This window comes from Drosophila sulfurigaster, chromosome X, assembly GCF_023558435.1.
Source record: "Drosophila sulfurigaster albostrigata strain 15112-1811.04 chromosome X, ASM2355843v2, whole genome shotgun sequence".
Taxonomy (NCBI): domain Eukaryota; kingdom Metazoa; phylum Arthropoda; class Insecta; order Diptera; family Drosophilidae; genus Drosophila; species Drosophila sulfurigaster.
Window position 1 is genome coordinate 14,936,653 of NC_084885.1, and position 20,152 is coordinate 14,956,804.

Below are 20,152 nucleotides of genomic sequence, written 5' to 3' on the forward strand. Positions count from 1 at the left end.
AATCCCAGTTAGCTGTGTGTGTGGCAAAGTAAATAAAAATCCAACTAAATTGAATTTCGCAACACATTTCGTACGAAATTTTTGCATATGCCAACTGCCACGCCCAACTCCGACACCGTCGCGCCCCTCTGCACCATGAAGCAAAAAAAAAAAAAAAATAGCAAAGCGTAACAGTTGCCATTTTGTTTGTTGCTGTTTGTGTTTTCTTTATACACATTTCATTTCATTTTTTTCTCGTTCTTTTTTTTTTTTGGTTTTTAATTTATTGACATATGAAAATGTACAACTCTGTGTTGTTATTGTTGTTGTAGCTGCTGCTGCTGTTGGGTTTGCATACAAATTTTGTTGGTCAGCTGAGTTTTTGAGCAGCATTTGGTCAGCAGTTGCCACTGACACCCCTTGACACCCCTTGACACACGCTTCAAGCACCTACGGGTGACTCCCAGACTCCCAGATTCCCAGACTCCTTTCCTCAACGAATGAGTAGTCGGACGCTTTGGAAAACCGCAAACTTGCCGAGATTGAAAGCAATTTCTGCTGTTGCCATATGCCAATGCGGGGCTCACATATGTACGTGCAGCAAGAGCAGCAAGAGACACAGAGAGAGTTGAACAGAAGGGAAGAGAGGGGAAGAGAGGCAAGTCAGCTGGCATCTCGTGGGAGCAACTCATATTTCATGGGGCACGCGCTGACAGCTCCCCAAGCAATTGGCGGGTAGCTGTTTAAAAATTCAAGCGAATGGCTAAAGAAAAATGCGTGAACAGCAAATGAGTAGCACCTGAGTGGAGAGTGGAGAGAGAGAAGAGTGGAGAATGGCGAGTGGAGAGAGCGGGTACAGCGAGCGAATTCATTGAATAAATGCATGAAATGAATGAGTAAATAACTGGAATGACTAACTGCGGTGCTTAGTCGTGCTCAGGCGGCGACTGAAGGCACTCGATTTGCAAATTACGTGAAGAAGCAAAGCGTTGCACAGCTGAACTCAAAAAAAAAAATGCGGCTCAGCTGAAGCTAAACGGGGTTGCTGTTGTTGTTTTTTGGGTGGGGCCAAGCACAAAAGGTGTGAAAATGGCAGCTTGAGCAAGCACTTGAACGTGTGGTTCACATGCCACACACACACACACACACACACACATAGGCGCACACATCACCCATTCCATGAAACACACACGCACACTCAGACTGAGACACAGACAAGGCCTGGCAGGCAAATGGCATTATCAAAATTTACATACAAGCATATCCTGATTATCCTTTAAGCATGAATTATTGAAAGCGTAAATACCGCCAGAGACAGTTGGCAATGCGATGTGCGAGGTGGCAATCCTGAGGGGGAAAGCTGCTTTTATAATGGCAACAACAACAACAAGAACAACAATCACAATACGACAAAAGTTGCGTAGTAGCTTTTTGAGTAAGAGGCAGAGGAAGGAGAAGGAGAAGCAAGCAACAAAGAAGAAGAGAACAAGGACGATGGCTTAATTTTCACATGACAAACCGAAAGACAAACTGCGAGACATTTCAATGGAGCTCACAGCTCAAAGGCGAGGGGAATGCCAATGCAAAGAGCACCACAACACAATGCAGAACAAGAGCACAGTGAACGAGAGAGAGAGAGAGAGAGAGAGAGATAGAAGAGAGAGAGGAAGGAGAATGTAAAGTGAAGCAAAGGGAAAGCATTGAGCTAATGTGAAGACAGGCCAAGTGCGTTTGTATCGAAAGTGACACGATAGAAATTCGTATGAACTGAGAGAGTTACTTTCAAAGGTATTTCGTAGGCAAAGATTCCCTGAAGTCCAATCACTGAAGCTGCAAACATAGTCTAGAGAACTACAAGTATGTATGTTAAGTGGCATTCTTTGAAGAGAAACATTAGATGAGAAACTAAACTAAAATGTTGCTGATCAACGTAAAATGACATTGAAAATAACGGATTAGTAGAGCGATAATTCAAGTCATATTTTAGAGAAGCATTGCAAATGAGAATTAATTCAAAGTAAAAATAGTTCAAAAGTTATGAAATATTATCATGTTCTAATTAAGGGATTGAACACAGGTAAATACAAATAAAATGAAAAATTAAACAATAAAAGTTCGGACTTTTAACAGTAGAGTAATATTCAATATTCAACATGATCCCTTTAGATTTTGTATTTCAACTGTAACAGCAAATAAGTAAGAGTATGCTCGACCCCAAGATACCCGACACCCATTTTCAATAAACCCATATACCAAACAAATACTGAAAATACTTTAAAATATACCCAAAATATATGTATATACCGAAAAATTCTGAAATAGTCTGAAGGGTATATTTGAAAAATTGATGCAGTACTACATTTAAAATATACCCAAGAGTACAATATATAAATACCGAATGTATTGAAAAATATATTAGTAAAATGTTCAAAATATACCGCAGAGTACAAAATATATATACCGAAAAAAATCTAAAATATACCGAAGGCTAAATTTGGTATTTTGATGTACTTTTACACTCAAAATACACCGAAGAATACCGAATACCAAAAAATACTAAAATATACCGAATGCCTTATTTGGTATATCAATATATTGCATTCAAAATATATTGCAGAGTACAAAATATATACATATAACCAAAAAATACTAAAATACAGCGAAGGGTATAGTTAGTACATCGATATAGTACAAAATTTGTATACCAAAAAAATACTAAAATATACTGAAGGCAAAATTCAAAATATACCCCACATACATCAGATTGTCAGTCAAAACTACTAAGTATGATCCGTTTGTGGTAGCGGGCATAAAAAAGAAAATAAAATTTATAATACGCAACATTATTTTGCAAAAGAAATGTAAACCGAGGAATCCGAGGAATGACAGACAGCCTTCAACTTCACAGAGGCTTAAATGTTAATTAGCTTAACCAAACAGAATTGAGCCGAGTTTGAGTGTCTCAATGAAAGCTATCCACTTATTTTTAAGTACACACTATAGTGTAAAGTAATGTGAATAACAAACACTAAAAGCAACACTTTAAATTCAAAAATTCTCAGGCAGGCAAAAGAAAAGGTTGACGATATGCAAATAATGTGGCGAAAAGCAGCATTATTTTGATGGAGAGAGAGAGAGAGAGAGAGAAAGGGAGACGAGAATATTGTAGAGGAAACGTCGCATTCACTTTGAAATCTGAAGGCAACAAGCGACATGGCTTAAGACATTGAGACATTGAGTAGATGCATTACAGATAATCAAATCTCTGAATCGAAATATTCACTTTCAAATCTCAGACAGGCAGAGACAGAGAGAGAGAGAGAGAGAGAGAGAGACAGGCAGCTCGTCACCAAAAGCAAGTTGAGTTTCACATCCGTTTGGGCTTAACGGCGCCACACACATACATACATACATACATAAACAAGAAGAGGGAGCTCGACAAGTTGAAATCCACTCACTTGGATAAATATGTTTTCAACTGTTTGTATTCATACTTGTACATCCTGTGCTCTTGTTTCGACTCCTGCTGCGTATTGTGTGTTAAAATCCTGTTAAAAGTTTGCCATAAATCCTATTTACATATTTCGTCTTCTTCGTCTTGAACGAGTTGCCAAAGCAAGGGATTCCAAGGAGTCGCGTCACCGAAGTTTTCCACACAGTATGTGTGTAGGGAGGTGGCAAGAGGTGGGGGTGGGGTAGGGGGGTCGGCATATCAATTGTTTAGGCAAATAAATCATAAGACTTCCTACAGGTCTAGCACAACTGACCCCCACCTGCTAACCTGCTAACCTGCAAACCAAAAAGACCAAAGACCACAAAAGGACGGCGACGGCGATGGCGACGGCGAAGAAAGTCGAAGTTGAAGTCTGACGAAGACAACTGGCTTTTTCTTGGCTTCGCTTTAGCAGCTATTGTTATTTGGCCTGACCTCGTTTTCACTTCATTTCGGCTGGAATGCTCGGCTCGGGTTTGAGGCTGCTGCGAGATGGCTGCAGTGTTTCCTTCCTGTCATCCTTCCTGGCCATCCAACCATCCTCTAACCAACAGCAGCAGCAGCAGCAGCAGCGATTCAGCATTCAATTTCGATTAATGTTGCCAAACGGCAGCGCATTGTTCTCGCCACCAAAACCCCCCCGTCGTTGTGTCGTGTGTTTTGCGGTCTACTCACGATTTTGTTTACCAACCAACTAACCAACCAGTCAGCCAACCAAGTAAGTAAGCAAACCAGTCATCATGCAACAACAACAACAACAATAACAACAACCACGCCCCATTTTAACAAAACGTAAAGTCATCAGCATCGTCTTTGTCTTCGAGCCTTCGAGCCAGTGTAATCCTAAGCTGTGGCAGTCAGTGGGCGCATTTGTTATGCTAAAGATTCACTTTGCATATGCTTTCTCAGCCTTGGCCATATTTTGAATAATTGTCCGCTAACCGAGCCCAAACTCCCGAGCTTCCTCTTCCTCTCATCGCCTCTGTCAATATCCACGCTGGCCGATTAGATAACTGCCGATGCTCCCTCAAGTAAATTGAAAATGCCTGCGACTGGCAGCTGCCTAACTGTCTGTGTCTGTGGTTGCCTCTTTACACCTGATATCACCTCATAAGCATAACAGCATATATATTGTACACACGCATATATGTACATATATATATTGCGGCATATGAGTGTATTCACTTGAGATAAATGCGCCTCTAAGAGACTTTTCAATCGAAATTGAAAATGCTCTGGTCATTTGCATTTTTCTGATCTAAAACAAACAGAAACAGAAACAGAAAGCAGCTAAGCAACAGCTCGACTTTATGATACTCTGATCAATTATATGTTATTATTTATTTAACACTATTTTGACTTATTTGATTTTATTTTAGTTTATTAATTTACTATAATTATTATTATTATTTCATTTAACTTTAAATTGTTTAATTTTCTTATTTTCTTATAACTATTTTTAATTTTCATAACCTCTTCTTACTTTCTTCTATTCTGTCCTCTCTATTTCACCTGATTTTTTAATATTTAATTTTCTTAATTTACTAAGTTTATTATATTTTGTATTAATTAAATTTGTTTTATTTGATTTATTTTTTTATTTTTACTTATTATATTCATTGAGTTATACATTTTATTATAATTAAATTTAATTTACTTGACTTTATTTAATTTAGTTTAAATATCTTTTTATTTTATTTCAGTTTTTCGTATTTAATTGTTTATTTACATTTTATTTATTATTTTATTTTATTTACATTTTGTTATTTGATTTTGTTTTCTTTATTATTATTAGTTAATTTTAATTTATTATTTACTTGACTTTACATAACTTTGTTGAAATTTCTTATTTTATATTTTTAATTTTAATTTATTTTTTTCTTTCTTAGTTCATTAATTTTTTTTTTTTGTTGACATTAGTAAATATTATTTATTTTTAATTTATTATATTTATTCAATTTGTAATTTTACTTTATTGTATTTTTTTTATTTATCATATTTAATAATACAAAAAGCATAGATAACCTTTGGCAACATTAAATAACTATTAACTAACTTACAATTTCTAGTTTATTTATGCATGATTTAATGTCACTTGTACTTGACTTTGATTTAGCCACTAATCATTGAAATGAACATTGCTTTCATTTGAAGATAACTACAACGAGGAAAAGTAAAGTGAACTATTTGAGGATTATTTCTGCATGATTTAATGAGACACTCACTAATCATTAAATGAAATTCCTTTGAAAGGTGAATGCATGAAAAAGTGTGTCAACTGCTAATTTTGTGGAGGCGTGTGTTGCTTTCTGTATGATTTAATGGCCAATTTAAAAAATGTGTATTTTGCTGCAATGAAATATGCAAAATAGGAGTTTTGAGACAATTTATTGCACGATAAAGTTGCAGCCTAAAACAAAACAAAAAAAAAAAAAGAAAGAAAGAAAAAAATGTGTGTACATATGTATATACAAAGTGTATATGGGAAAATGTAATTGTAAAATGTGGTGTTGTTGTTGTTGTTGTTGTTATTTCCTTGTTTGAGGGCGGTTGGTAAAGTATTTTCAATTTGAATGTTGCGTATACGCAACGTGAACGCACGCAACGTCCCCAGAGTTGTTTTTTGCTAAAGTAAAACGAAGACAAAAATGCACAATGTGGGCTTGTAAATCAAATGTGTGTGTGTGTGGCTATGGCCACATGCTGCACACGCACACACACACACACACATACACACACATTTGTATAGCGACTCTTATACAGTTGGATTGCATTGAGTTTTTGTGGCGTGGCGCTTAAAAGCACGCAGCACTTTTTGGCCAAACTCAATTAGTTGCCATTTTTTAGTGTGCGGTTCTATGCGAATGTGTGTGTGTGTGTGTGTGTGTACTGGTGTGTGTTTGGCATTTAGTTGTGCGAATGGGGGGCAACAAAGTCAAGTGGCTATTGCTTCGGCAACTCTGTTGCCAGCCATAAAAAAACAAAAAGAAGAAATGTGAAGCTCTCACCCCGTAATTGAAGTTGCAATTGAAGTCGCACTTCAAAAAAGCCAAAGCCTCAGTTTCAATTCTGACAAGCAAACACACATACATACATACTAGTACATATATGAATGTATGTATGCGTGTGGCATATGAATTGTATGACAGCTCCCAAAAGAAAAGCTCTCTCTGTGTGTTTCCCCCGAGGAGTAGCAGAGTGGAGAGAGTGGATTTGGCTGCTGCTGCAAGGACGAGCCACTTAACAAGCAGACAACAGAAACAGCAGCAGCAACAACAACAACAACAGTGATAAAAATAACCACAATAATAACCGAAAGCCATAACAGCTCAGCTGGCCGCTAAAGTTGCTGGCCGCAGCCGACTAGCGTGTACCCTAACCTGCAGTTAAAGCGAAAGGTAAGTGAATTGCGGCCAACATATTAGATTTGGCCAACTGCAGCAAACACCAAATTGCTAAGAGGGTGGAGGAAATAAGAGGAAGAGTGAGAGGGAGAAGGAGAGGGAGAAGGAGAGGGAGAGGGAGAGTATTGCCAAACGAGGCACAAAACCCGCAAAAAGGATGCGGGTTTTTGTCTTTTTCACTCTTTTGGTTCGGTTTGGTTTGGTTTGGTTTTGGTTTCGTTTCAGTTCAGTTTCGGTTTGGCCAATCCGCATTTATGTTTGCGTTTTCCGGGTGAACAGCGAGCACACAGAGCGTGCGACGGGGTTAACCGGTCGGCGGGGAGCGGGGAGCGGGGAGCGGGGAGTAAGCGAGAACGGACAGCTTACGCAAGTGAAAAGCACACACAACGCTTATTATTTAAAATGTTGCCATACATGCACACACCAACACACACACACACACACACACAAAGCTACAGTGAGTGCAAAGGACGCGTCGCAAATCTCAAAATACTTTCGGCGGCCTTTTCGAGGCATTTTCAATGCTATTAAAAAGTTTCGCGAACAGGAAAAACGCCTACAACACAACAAAACACAAGGCAAAGGAACAAAAATATATATAATATAAGATTTTATTTTATTATGATGATTTTTTGTTGCTTCTGCTACGCATTTTATGAGTCGTCGCTCTCTCTCTCAACTTACGACACGGTCACGAGAAGATAGGCCACAAGACAAAGCGGAGTGGGAGTGGGAGGAAGTGGAGGTGTGTGTCAGGGAATGGGGCAAAACACATTGGTAACCGCAGCAAAACAGACGCAAACCCAAGGGGAAAGCATGTGCTGCAAGAGAACACCCAGCGAGGGCTGCCTCGAAAATTGAAGCAGAAGCAGCATCAAATTCAAGTTTATTTAGGCAGCACTTCGTAATTTGCATTGCAATGTTAAGCTACAAAATCTTTATAAAGCTGAATCTTAATTGAGCAAACATAGCATAAGAAGAGCATCGATAGTAATATTATAAAATAACTTAAAATATTTCATATCAAGCGTGTATTGTAATAGTTTTTTTTTTTTAGTTTTCAAACTATTGCATTTTTATTTAGGATTATTTTTCTTTGTAATTTGAAGTAATGAATTCGTTTAATGGCTTACTTAATTTCACTTTTAATTTCGTTATTTTAAATTAACTTGAAGTGTAGCCAAAGTAATACATAAACTATTCACTATGCGATATAAATTTATGTAAATACCAAAATAAGATAGCAAGTCAATTCAACCTTTACAACTGAAATAGATTAACACAGTGAACGAAAAACTATTTCACAAATGAAAACAACAAATTGTAAAAAATATAAGAAAAACAAGTAAGAAAGTTACAGTCGAGTGTGCTCGACTGTGAGATACCCGCTTACGCTTGTTATTCGATTTTTTTGATTTGCGGGGGCGGAAGTGGGCGTGGCAAAAATTTGAAACAAACTTGATCTGCGTGCAAACATAACAAATGCTGTCGAAAAAAAATTAGAGCTCTATCTCTTATAGTCTCTGAGATCCAGTGTTTCATACGGACAGACGGACAGACACACAGACGGACATGGCTAGATCGTCTCGGCTATTGATACTGACCAAGAATACATATACTTTATAGGGTCGGAGATGCCTCCTTCACCCGTTACATACATTTCCTGCCGGCACAAAGTTATAATACCCTTCTACCCTATGGGTAGCGGGTATAAAAAAAAAAATGCACATAGTATTTAGAGTCTAGTAGAAATTTAAAAGAAATTTCCAAGTCATTCTTATATTAATTGGTAAGTTTCAGAATATGTATACAAGCAAAACAAGAAGAAAATTCTTATTCAACAAGCTTTTCAACTATTTTCCGAACGCAACTCTTAATTCATTTCCCAAAAACTCATAACATAGTAATAAATATAATAGTATTTTATAGTTGTAATATTGTAGCTAGAGTCAGGCTATCTTAAACAATTGGTAAACATAGTCTTGCCTTTATATGGTATATAGCATAGAATACATACATTTATTTTAATATACATGGCATGTAGCTTGGAATCATTAGCAGACTTTTGCTGTTTTGCTGTTTTGCCAGAGCTTTTTATGGCTGTCGCCTTTGGAGCTGTCAAGCTAATTGTGCTCACGCACAGGTCGAGTTACCTGCCAACCACAAGAATGCGTATTTGCCTCCTCTTCTCTCTCTCTCTCTCTGTCTGTCTCTCTCTCTCTCTGTCGCTCTCGCTGTCTGTCTAGCACTTTATCTGTAGGGCCTTTTGTTGTGCTGCCTCTGCCTGCCTGCCTGCTTTTGATTTTATTTATTTTTATTGGCCCTCGCGCTTTTTACACATTTTTCATTTCCCTACTCAAAACTTTTTTTTTTTTGTTGTTGTTGTTGCTGTTGTTGTGTGTGTGTTGTTTTGCTGTTTCTGTTGCTGCCGTTGCCGTTGTTGTTGTTGTTTTTTTTTTTTGGCTTTTCATTGTTTTGTGTTGCAGCAATTAAAATTTTTATGAGCAAACAAATTTTCATTTACAACAATAACAACAAAGTGCAATAAAATAATAATAAAAGCAAAAAAAAACACAAATTCACGTTACAAAAGGAAAAGTGAAAAAGTGCTAATTGGTTAATTGTGCGCACACAGGTAAGTGAAACCAGTTTGTACTCCCTCACACACACACACACACACATGTGTGTGGGTGGCAAGGTGTGAACGTGTGTGTGTGTGTGTGTGTGTGTGTGGGAATGCCGCATTGTAGCCGTTGTCCTGCTCAATAATTCAGCAAACCAAACGCTCGATGGCGGCAAAGAAAATAAAGCGTTTACGTCTCGGCAACGACGCAATCGACTCTCGAGATACACTGTACCAAGTTGTATAAAGTTGATAGACATATTTATTATGTTAATAATTGATTTGATGACACCATTCAAAATACAATGTTAATATACGCAAATATTTGAGCGGCTGAACTGACTGAACTGAATTGCTCTTAATATTGTGAATGAATTGGAAATTGACTTTAAACGTCGACTGACGAAAATTTCAAGTTTTAATTCAAACGATTTACTAGAAATGTTCAAGGCATTGAAAAAAGATAATTAAAACACTTGTTTGAATAATTTAAATATTGAAAATTGACTTGAAAATTGTAATTGCAGAAGAATTCTTAGCAGTTTCTTAAGCTTATACAAATTTTAGAGAAATTGAAAATAGATTATTGTAATTAATATCACAAATTATATTAAATTGAAGATTATGTTGAAAGTTTAAATTATTGCTATACTCTAAGGACTCTCAATATGCAATATATACTTCAACATGAACAGTTTCCTATCAGTTTTTATACATCTTTTATACATCTTCTGAAACTATCCAAAAATGATACACTCATTATAAAAATAACTTGGCAACTTAATTTAAATTAATTCTAGATTCTAGATAATGTGAATTTTGTATATTGTTCAATATGAATATCAGCTTTTATTTTCACAATAAGTAAGTTTATTAATTGTCATTATTAAAGAGAGAGAGAGAGAGAGAGCTTAAAAAAAATCGTGTTCTTATGTTGCCTTTTTCTTTTACAGATAAGCTTAATATTCAATAGTGTTGGTTAATATAAAATACTGAAACAATTCTGTTACAGATGCCAACGATGTTATTCTCAATTTAACTTTTGAAATGTTGATTAAGTATTTTTGAAATGATAAAATAATTTCAGCGGATACAATAACCCAACATAAATTTACTAGTACTGGTCTTTGGCTAATAAAAAAAAAGTTTATCATATTATTCTATTTTAATATATTTATGCTTTGGCTTTTATGTAACTTAAAAGTAAAGAAAACTAATCAAAAACGTTGGAAAAGCAAAATAAAATGAATTTAATTTATTATCTGAAAGATCTTTAATCATTTCTACACAAATATATAAGTCAAGTAAATAATGCTTCAATATTGCTGCAATTAATAGAGTTCTATGTAAATATTGTAAATGATTTCGAAAATATTACAAATGTTGAACTTAATAAATTTCATTTAAATTTAAGATTCATTTCATTTACTGCATTGTTCAAGATTTCAAATTAGTGCTACACACATATTAAAATCTAGTAAATGTTTAAAAATTAGCTGCAATTAATGGAGTTGTACAAAATATCTCAGCCAGTTGTAGTACAGCATGTAAGGGTATAAGAATGGAGCATAATGCGGCTTTAAGAGTCGCCATCGCCATCGTCATCGTCATGCTCATAGTCGTTGCTGTTGTCGTCGCCGCTGTTGCTGTTGCTGTTACTGGTTGCTGGTTGCTGTTGATGTCGTCCGTTTAAGGCGTCAGCTGCTGCACTGCAGACAAAAGCATTGACACGCCCAAAAACACAGACAGCAGCAGCAGCAGCAGCAGCAGCAAAAGGAGCAGCACAAGGAGCAGGAGTTGAGACAGAAATAGCAGCTGCCTCTCTTCTGCTCTTTAGTTGAGTTGGACAGAGCGCCATTCAAGCTAGTTGTTAGTTTAAACTGATTTGCAGTGTTTGACATGGCCATAAAAAGCAACGAGGAAGAAGATGGCCAAAAACTCGACTCGACTCGACTCGACTCTGGACTGTACTATATATGCACATACATACATACATATGTATATATGTAGAGCATATGGCTAGAGCGGAAGGCAGTGAACAGGTCAGATCAGCATAGCTTCGTTTAAATGTGTTTTCTTCATTCCTTGTCTCTCTCAAACACACACGTATATCCTTCCCCTTCTACCTCAACCCAATGACAGCCAAGGGATTTGCGGAAAAGCGTTTGGCCAGAGGGTCAAAGGAGGGACAGTGAAGGAGAGAAGAGACGGAGAGACGGAGAGGGGGGGACAGGCAGTGAGTTCTCTCAACGCCTGCCGTGTCCTGGTGGTCATTTTACTAATCTCTTCATTTTGCTCAGCGCTGCAAACGTTTTTTCCCATGTTTACAATTTATTTGGCTTGTTGTAGACTCCATTGCTGCCGTCCATTCTCATTCTCATTCTCATTGTTGTTGTTGTTGTTGTTGTTGCCCTTGTTGTTGCTCATACGCCCCATTGTCCGCATTTTGGAACCCTGGTGCGCCCTTTTGTTTGACCAGCACATTGAACAGCGAGTCGAGTTGGGCAGGAGAGAACTGATGGCGTCTCTAATGTTAAGTTCACTCATTCATTTTGGGTCGCCCTCTCGCTGCCAGACACGCCTCCACCTGATCCCAGCAACAACAACAACAACAACAACGAGAACAACGAGCTAAAGACAGCCTCCATTTTTTGGGATTCGCCGAAATATTATGCTGCTGCACGTCTCGCTGCGGAGGCGGCAGGAACAGAACCAGAACCAGAAACAGAAACAGAAGACAACAATTAAGCAAAACGATTAATATGCAAAGTAGTCGAACGTCAATGTGCCATGAAATTTGTTGTCGATGCGACGAAGCACTTCACTTCACTACACTTCGCTTCAATGTCGCAACGATAACGGTTCAATAGCGAATTTAGCATTAGATAAAAGCAAAATGTTTTACATTTATATGTATGTATAGTATGTGAGAGCAGGCGCCTAAAATGCCATTTAAATATTTAAAACTTGGCAATTGCTTCTCGCATGGAATGCGGAATACGGAATACGGAAAGGAAAACATGAAAAGCAGGAAACGAAACATTATTCTCGAATGTATTAAATTAAATGCATGCAATTTATTATATTATATTCGGTATTCAGTTCACAACTGTAAAAAAAATATGTTGCGAATTCCTTAACAATTCAATTCCAAACAACTAATTAACAAATGAACTGCAGCCAAGAAATTGTCGATACGATCTGAATTTCAAATATATTTTTAACTTAAAAGCTTTGCAAACAAGTTTGACAAGTATTTATTTATTTATTTATTTATAAATAATATTTACTAATATTGTTGAAATGATGGAATTTAGACTAGTCAGTTTATTACGTGCACAGCTATAAAAATGTTCCGAATTCAACTAATTAACAAAGGAAATCACAGCCAAGAAAAAAAAAGGATAATCTGAATTTTATTAATTTATTAGTAGTTCATTATACCCGCTACCCATAGGGTAGAAGGATATTATAACTTTGTGCCGGCAGGAAATTTATGTAGAAGGAGGCATCTCCGACCCTATAAAGTATATATATTCTTGATCAGCATCAATAGCCGAGACCATCTAGCCGTGTCCGTCTGTCCGTCCGTCCGTATGAAACACTGGATCTCAGAGACCATAAGAGATAGAGCTATAATTTTTTTTCGACAGCATTTATTATGTTTGCACGCAGATCAAGTTTGTTTCAAATTTTTGCCACGCCCACTTCCGCCCCCGCAAATCAAAAAAAAAAGAATAGTTGCTAGAGTTACAAATTTCAGTATATACAATAATTACTATAGCAGTTATGAATCCTGATTTGGTTGCGATCAGATAGAAATTGTGGAAGTTATTAAAGAAATACTTTTGTATGGGCAAAAACGCCTACTTACTAGGGCTCTTAGTTGCTTTGGCCGATAATCTGGTCCATTGTGCCGTCTATGGTATATTTTGAATGGTGTACTATATCGATATACCAAACATACCATTTGGCATATTTTTAGTATTTTTTAGTATTTTCGGTATATTTTGAAAATAATACTGCAATATTTTGCCTTTATAACAATGGGTAGCGGGTATCTCACAGTCGAGCACACTCGACTGTAACTTTCTTACTTGTTTTATTGTATGCATAAAAATTCTGTCTTATGCAAACAAATTTTACATCAAGTATTGATTTTATTTATTCATAGCATTTACTAAAACTTTAAAATTGGCGAGAATTTCTCAACTAACTAACAACTGAAAAAAAGTTGAAATACTTTCTGCAAATTAGTTCAATAAGCAGCGACTTATTGCAATATGATTGTAAATTGCATCTGAATAAGCTATACAAATTATTTGAAATACACAAATTCAATTTTCTACAATGAAACTAGAACTTAAAAAATAACAGAAATCTGTTAAGTTAAATTGATACTAATTAACAAATAAAACGACAGCCAAGTTCCAGAAAAATGAATAAAAAGTTCAAAATAATTTTGCCAATTAGTTCAATAAGCTGGAAATCGTTCATTATACATAGATATGATGTTAGATCAAATTCGAAAGTTCTCTATAAACAAATTGAACAGCTAGAAATTAATTTGATGCTGAAGTCGTTTTAAAGATTTCTCTGAAAACTTTTAGTCAAATCAATTAAAAGGCGATTTCTGAATTTTAAAAACTTTTTCATTAACGCCGTGGTATTGATATTGATATTCATACTGTTGTCGCAGCTAAAAGCTAAAATCATGAATCACGCTTTTATAATTATTTATACTTGGTAATTGATGAATACTAAATATAAATTAAACTTGATTTCGCAACTCTATTTTTACATGTGTGTGTGTGTGTGTTGTAATCCATTAATATTTGTTTAATCTGCAGTAGAGATGCAAGTAATTCATGTTAAATCTTTTGGGGCAATCCCAGGATTTAATCCCGTTCGTTTAATTTCTATGCACAAATCGCATTTGGAGTACTGTTGCTTTTGTTATTACGGTCACAGTTCTTGACCCCCCAAACACATACACACACACACATGGCAACACACAAGCAGAGCGAGAGAGAGAGAGAGGAGAGAGAAAGAGGGCACTGTGTGTGTGGGTGCAATGTTGGGTTTTGTTTGCTTCTAGCATTGTTGTTGCATTTAATTAAAACCCTAAAATGTAGGCACACGATTGTTGTACTACAACTAGTTGGCAGAGTGGCTCGATAAGCCAAAAAGGGGGACGTATACGTGTGTGTGTGTGTGTGTGTGTGTTTGCATGTGTGTGTGTGTGTATGTGTGCTGAGGGAAATTGGAAAGCCAACAACAAAAATAAATAAATGTGGAACTGTGCTGGTATTTTGGCAACCACAGTCAGAACCAGGACAACAACGAGCATTACAACTACTCACTTCCAACCCCCGCAGTAACCACCCTCTTCGCCCACTTCCACTCCCTCTTTCTCTCTTGCTCTGTAATCGCTCAAATTGCTGGGCAAACATTCAAGTAGTTTTTGAGCAAAATTGTTAAATGATTTCATTATAATCCAAAAGAGTCCATTATGAGGCAACCACATGCATAATAAGTGCGGTCACGTTACCCGCTTCCAAGACAACCGAAACACACACAAATATCAAATAAAAACTGTAACAGCAAAACGAACCTATCTCAAAATTGAACTGACCTACGACAATCACTTTTCATTTGTACACAATTTATGCCATATAGTATTTTTTTTTTTTGTTTTACTCTTACTCTTTTCTTCTCACAATTCATCACAACTTTCGTTTTAATTTCCCCCACCTAAGACGCTTCAATTAAATTGCGTGACAACTTTAATTACAATTTTGGGAAAGGATTTTCACTTCATCATTTTTGCGCAAAAGTTTCACTCTTTGTAGAGTTCCAATTACCATAACTTTTTGGGCCAACAAAACTTTGGCTATTCCCTTGCGGTGTGCTGTCTTGTCTACGTTTAGAATAATTCAATTTTAGTGAATTAGCACTGATGAGACGACGACAACAACGACGACAACAACGACAACAACAACGATGACGACGACGACAGACATCAACATTTTTCACTTTTCACAATAAATATGATAATCATAATTACAAGTTTCCTTCTTCAAAAACGTTGCGCCTGCTGAATGTTGAATGAAATACATAAATGCTTGGCAACTTGAAAGCAAAACTTTGTATTTGTTGCTAATTCAATTATATTCAGCTGGCAACTCTTTTAATTTATATATGTATATTTTTTCCTATTTTCAAGGCTTTCAGCTTCATTATTTCGTTCATTTGCAAAGCTTCTAATTATTGAAATATAAATATCTAACGATGATTTTACATATATGTCTTTTAATTAAAATATATACGATTTAGAAAAACTTAGATTCACAATAATTTTCAACTTGATGGTAAACAATTTTGGATCAACGATTTTTTACTGTTATAAATTTAAATGCGATGAGAAACAATTACGAATTAAAACAAGTATTGTTAAAAATGTTTGCAATAATTATGGTTTACCTTTATTTAATTTAATAAAATATAGCATATAGATTTTGCACTAATATCAAGAATAAATGTATGTATATACTTTAGTGTATTACCTTGATTTGAATAAGTTATTTAAACAATAGAAAATAAGAAATATTTGTTCTCTAAAATAATTTTCACTAAATGAATAAGATTTAAAAATGTTCCATTTATTATATTAAAGATAACTAAATGATAAACACTTTGTAAATATTAATTAGAAGAACCTCAAGTTATATCGTAAACAAAAAATGTAAAAATCAAATTTGGTTGAAGTTGTGTTTTAAATAAAGATATGTATATCAAATAGTTCGTGATAAGCACTTTTATTAGAGCTAAGAATGATTTAGAAACTTTTTGTATTTTTTAAGATAATTGCAAAAATTAACAAATTCGTACGCAAACTAAAAAATTGACAAGTTTATATATCTTATCGTAAAAGATAAAAACTTCCTAAAATCATTCTTAGCTTTAAATATATGTTACATAGAGCTAAACGAATAACCTAAACACTAATTTTTAAAATGGTTTCATTTAATTTTATTACCATTTTTATTACCCATTTATTTGTATATTTAATATAGGCAACACCCATTTTTGGTTCATTCAATATTTAGTCAACTATTAATATTAGTTATTCAAATAAAAATATACGGAATATATAATATATGTATAAGTACTTTTCAATTTTAAGAGTGTAGGTCGTAAGCACTGCTATTTCAAAGTTCACAACTGAATATATACATAAATGTTATGTTATATGTTTGATAAAGACATCTAATTACTATATGTAAAAAATGTATAAATTGGGCATAATTCAGTTTTCAAATTTAGTTGTTAGAATCTGCGACAAATATTTCAGCCAAAATTAATCTGAATAGGTGAAAGTGTTTTTACGTGAATTTTAATAGTGAACAAAATATTCAATGCATATATAATATAATATAAACATTATTTTGCTTGTGGCATTTAGTTTATATTTTAAATTTAAATTGAGCCTCGCGATTTATTTGTGTTATGGTAACTAAATTTAGAGTCTGCGACTTCTGTTTTCTATTGTTTGGTAAAATGTAGAAAAACTTTAAGTGCGGAAGTTCGAATACCCTTTTTAAGGAGCACACACACACACACATACACACATGTATACGGGAGGCAATTTAAATGCAATCTTTATGGCACTTGGCAACCCTGACTGCGAAATGCGCATCTAAATTAGTATTCACTTATCTTTGGCTCGCCAAGCTGCCGCAAATAGCAGCAGCATCAAGCATCTACCATCGCCCGTCTCCCTTCTCCCGTCTCCCTTCTCCCATCTCCCCAATTCCAAATATACCCCGAATCTATCGTATTTGTAATAAAAATATCTTTAATCTTACCTTGGCACAAAGCGTGTTTCCAAAAAGCCAAAAACGAGACGGGGAGAAAACACGCCACAACAACAAACGGGAAGCAGCCCAAGAGAAAGAGACAGACAGACAGTCAGAGAGAGAGAGAGAGAGAGAGAAAGAAAATAACAACAAAGAAGAGAAGCCAACAACAACAACAATAAGAACAAGAACGCGAAGAAGAGAAAACAAAAAACGTTTCCGTTTCCTTTTGCTCAAATTTCGTTGTTCGTTTTCGCGTTTGTTGTTTTGTTATTTGTTATTATTATTACTCTAGTATTTTGCTACTATTTTTCTTCTGGCAATTTTCGTAGTTATTTGGTTTTGTTTTTGTTTTTGTTTTTGTTTTTAGTTGTTGTTGCTTCTCGTTCGTCAGCTTATTTTGCATTTAGTTTTTCATTTTGTCGCGTCGAATTCCTCACTTGATTTTTTTGCATATTTTTTTGTTGTTTTACAAATTTTCATTGCATTTCATGATACAAAACAAAAAGCCAAAAAAAATAGAGAACAACGAGAGAATTTTAACAAGATTTTCTATGGTTCTGTGTGACACTTTTCTTTAGCGTGTATGTGTGTGTGTGTGTGTGTGTCGCACAGCTGAACGTCCAGTAACAAAAGATGGTTAATTTGAAATTGCATAAACAATCAATTATTATAATTGACAGCAACAAGTTGATATATTGCATTAACCCAAAATAATTAACAACAATTTTTAGCGTACATTTCGCTGGCTGCAGCAATTTGATTACGAAATTGGCGACTTGCATTCCAAAAAAACAAACAAACAAACTGAAACTGAAACTGAAACTGACTCACAATTGTCGCCCCCAATTGCTGTTGTTGTTGCTGTTGCTGTTGCTGTTATTGTTGCTGCTCTATCTTTGCCTTGGCTGGCAGCTTTGTTAGCGCGACCTCCGAAATGACCGTGTAACAATTTTGCAGCTCAGCAGCAACGAAAACAACAACAACAATAACTATGGCAAACAATGCCAAGAAACGCGCGCGCGCCACAAAGTAGGCAACGACAACATTTCGTGGCAATCAGACGACGCTTAAACGCAGCAACACAAACAACAACAACAATTATGCAGACAACTGCGCGCCTTTTTTTTTTTGATTTTGGTATTACTTTAAATTTTAACATTTTTTCTATTGGCGCCAGTTATGTGCAACATTATGTTGCCGCTTAGCAGCAGCAGCAGCAATGATAGCAACAACAACAGCAACACAACTCAGAACTTATGTAAGCGTTTTGTGCGCGGTTTTTGTGCGTTGCATCTGCAACTTGCAACTTGCAACGGCTTGTTATGGCCAAGTTATTGTAATGGTTGCTGTGTTGCTGTCTGATGTTGCTGTTGTCACAGTTGCTGTGGCTGTGGCCTGGGCTGTGTTTTGTTATTATAAACAGCAGCATTCAGAAGAACCTACACATAGAAACAACGTGGAGGCAGCTGGCAGTCACATGCGCGGCACACATACACTGACACACTAACACACACACCGACGACACAGTCAAGACGATACGCAGACAGACACACGCACAGACACACACGCACACGACGAACACGCGGAGAAGACGAGACACGGTCACGGATGCGAGAAAGCGACAAGAACAACGCCAACGACACAACGCGACGATGACAAAAGACGACGACGACGACAACGACGACGACGACGACAACGTTGCTGCTGCTTCGCGTGTTCCTCTATATTTTTTGTTGTGTTGTTCTTCTGTGATTCACTCGAAGCGAAACGCGTGCCGTCTGCGCTGAGTCCTGTTTCATACTGTTTCTGCAATGCGAGATGTTGCTGCTGGCTGCTGGCTGCTGCCTGCCGATGCTGCTGCTGCTGTCGTTGCTGATGTTGCTGCGGCACAAGAATTTCCCCATGGCACACTGTTAAAATTTCCCTGGCATGCGCAATGTACAGTAAAACAGTAGCCGGCTACAACGGGACGTATGCGTGATATTAGTACCAAGGTCTCGACATCGCATTGAATCGAATCGAATCGAATCGCATCGCATCTGGCATCAGATCCCGATCCCGTTGAAATGCAAATGCCCTTCAATCAATTTGTCTGCTGCGATTGCAGAGCATCGAAGGAGTAAGGAGTAGAGAGAGAGAGAGAGAGCGAGCGAGTGAGAGAGATTTGCTTTTAGCCAAGTTTATTGGCAATTACGTGGATATGACGAACAGTTAGCCACAATTAAGGCTTGCTTGGCAGCCAAATCAATTTATTTATGAACATTTGCGAATGCACTTCACCAACACACACACTCAGACCGACACACACACACACCAATACACGTGTGTGTGCATTTGCATTAATGCAAATGAGTTGCTGCTACTGCTACTGCTGCTGCTGCTGTTACAGCTGCAACTACTGCTGTTGCTGCTGCTGCTCGACTTGATGCCAAATTGAATTATGTTGAATGCCAAAAAGGTTAATGAAAGCTCCAGCTGAATTGTGGATGAGCTATCGAGAGGCAACGTGCCACAGCAGCAGCAGCAGCAACTGTAGCAAACCGCATATAGATGTTGCAATCTGCAATGTGGAGACGGCATCGTGGCATCGGTGGCATCGGTGGCATCGTGGCATCGGTGGCATGCGGGCATCGTGTGCGTTGCGTTGGACAATGGACACTACGCGTTGCAAATTGATGGCTTTTGTTGGCACTTTACACTATCTTTAGCTGAGCAGCCAGACTCTATCTCTATCTCTTTCTCTCTCTCTCTCTCTCTCTCTCTTTCTATTCCCCCTTTGCTCTCGCTCTCT

The 20,152-nt window shown here is 36.6% G+C and overlaps 1 protein-coding gene across 1 annotated transcript in view; it reads right to left on the reverse strand.

Moving 5' to 3' along the window:
- Nucleotides 1-19,148, reverse strand: part of LOC133849596 (acetylcholine receptor subunit alpha-like) — a 119,344-nt gene extending 100,196 nt beyond the window's left edge. The window contains exons 1-2 of the mRNA XM_062285784.1: nucleotides 18,805-19,148; nucleotides 17,368-17,797 (exon numbers count right to left, since the gene is read on the reverse strand). The gene's annotated coding sequence lies outside the window, so the exon portion shown is untranslated. The remainder of the gene's footprint in view (nucleotides 1-17,367; nucleotides 17,798-18,804) is intronic.
- Nucleotides 19,149-20,152: the final 1,004 nt, after the last annotated feature.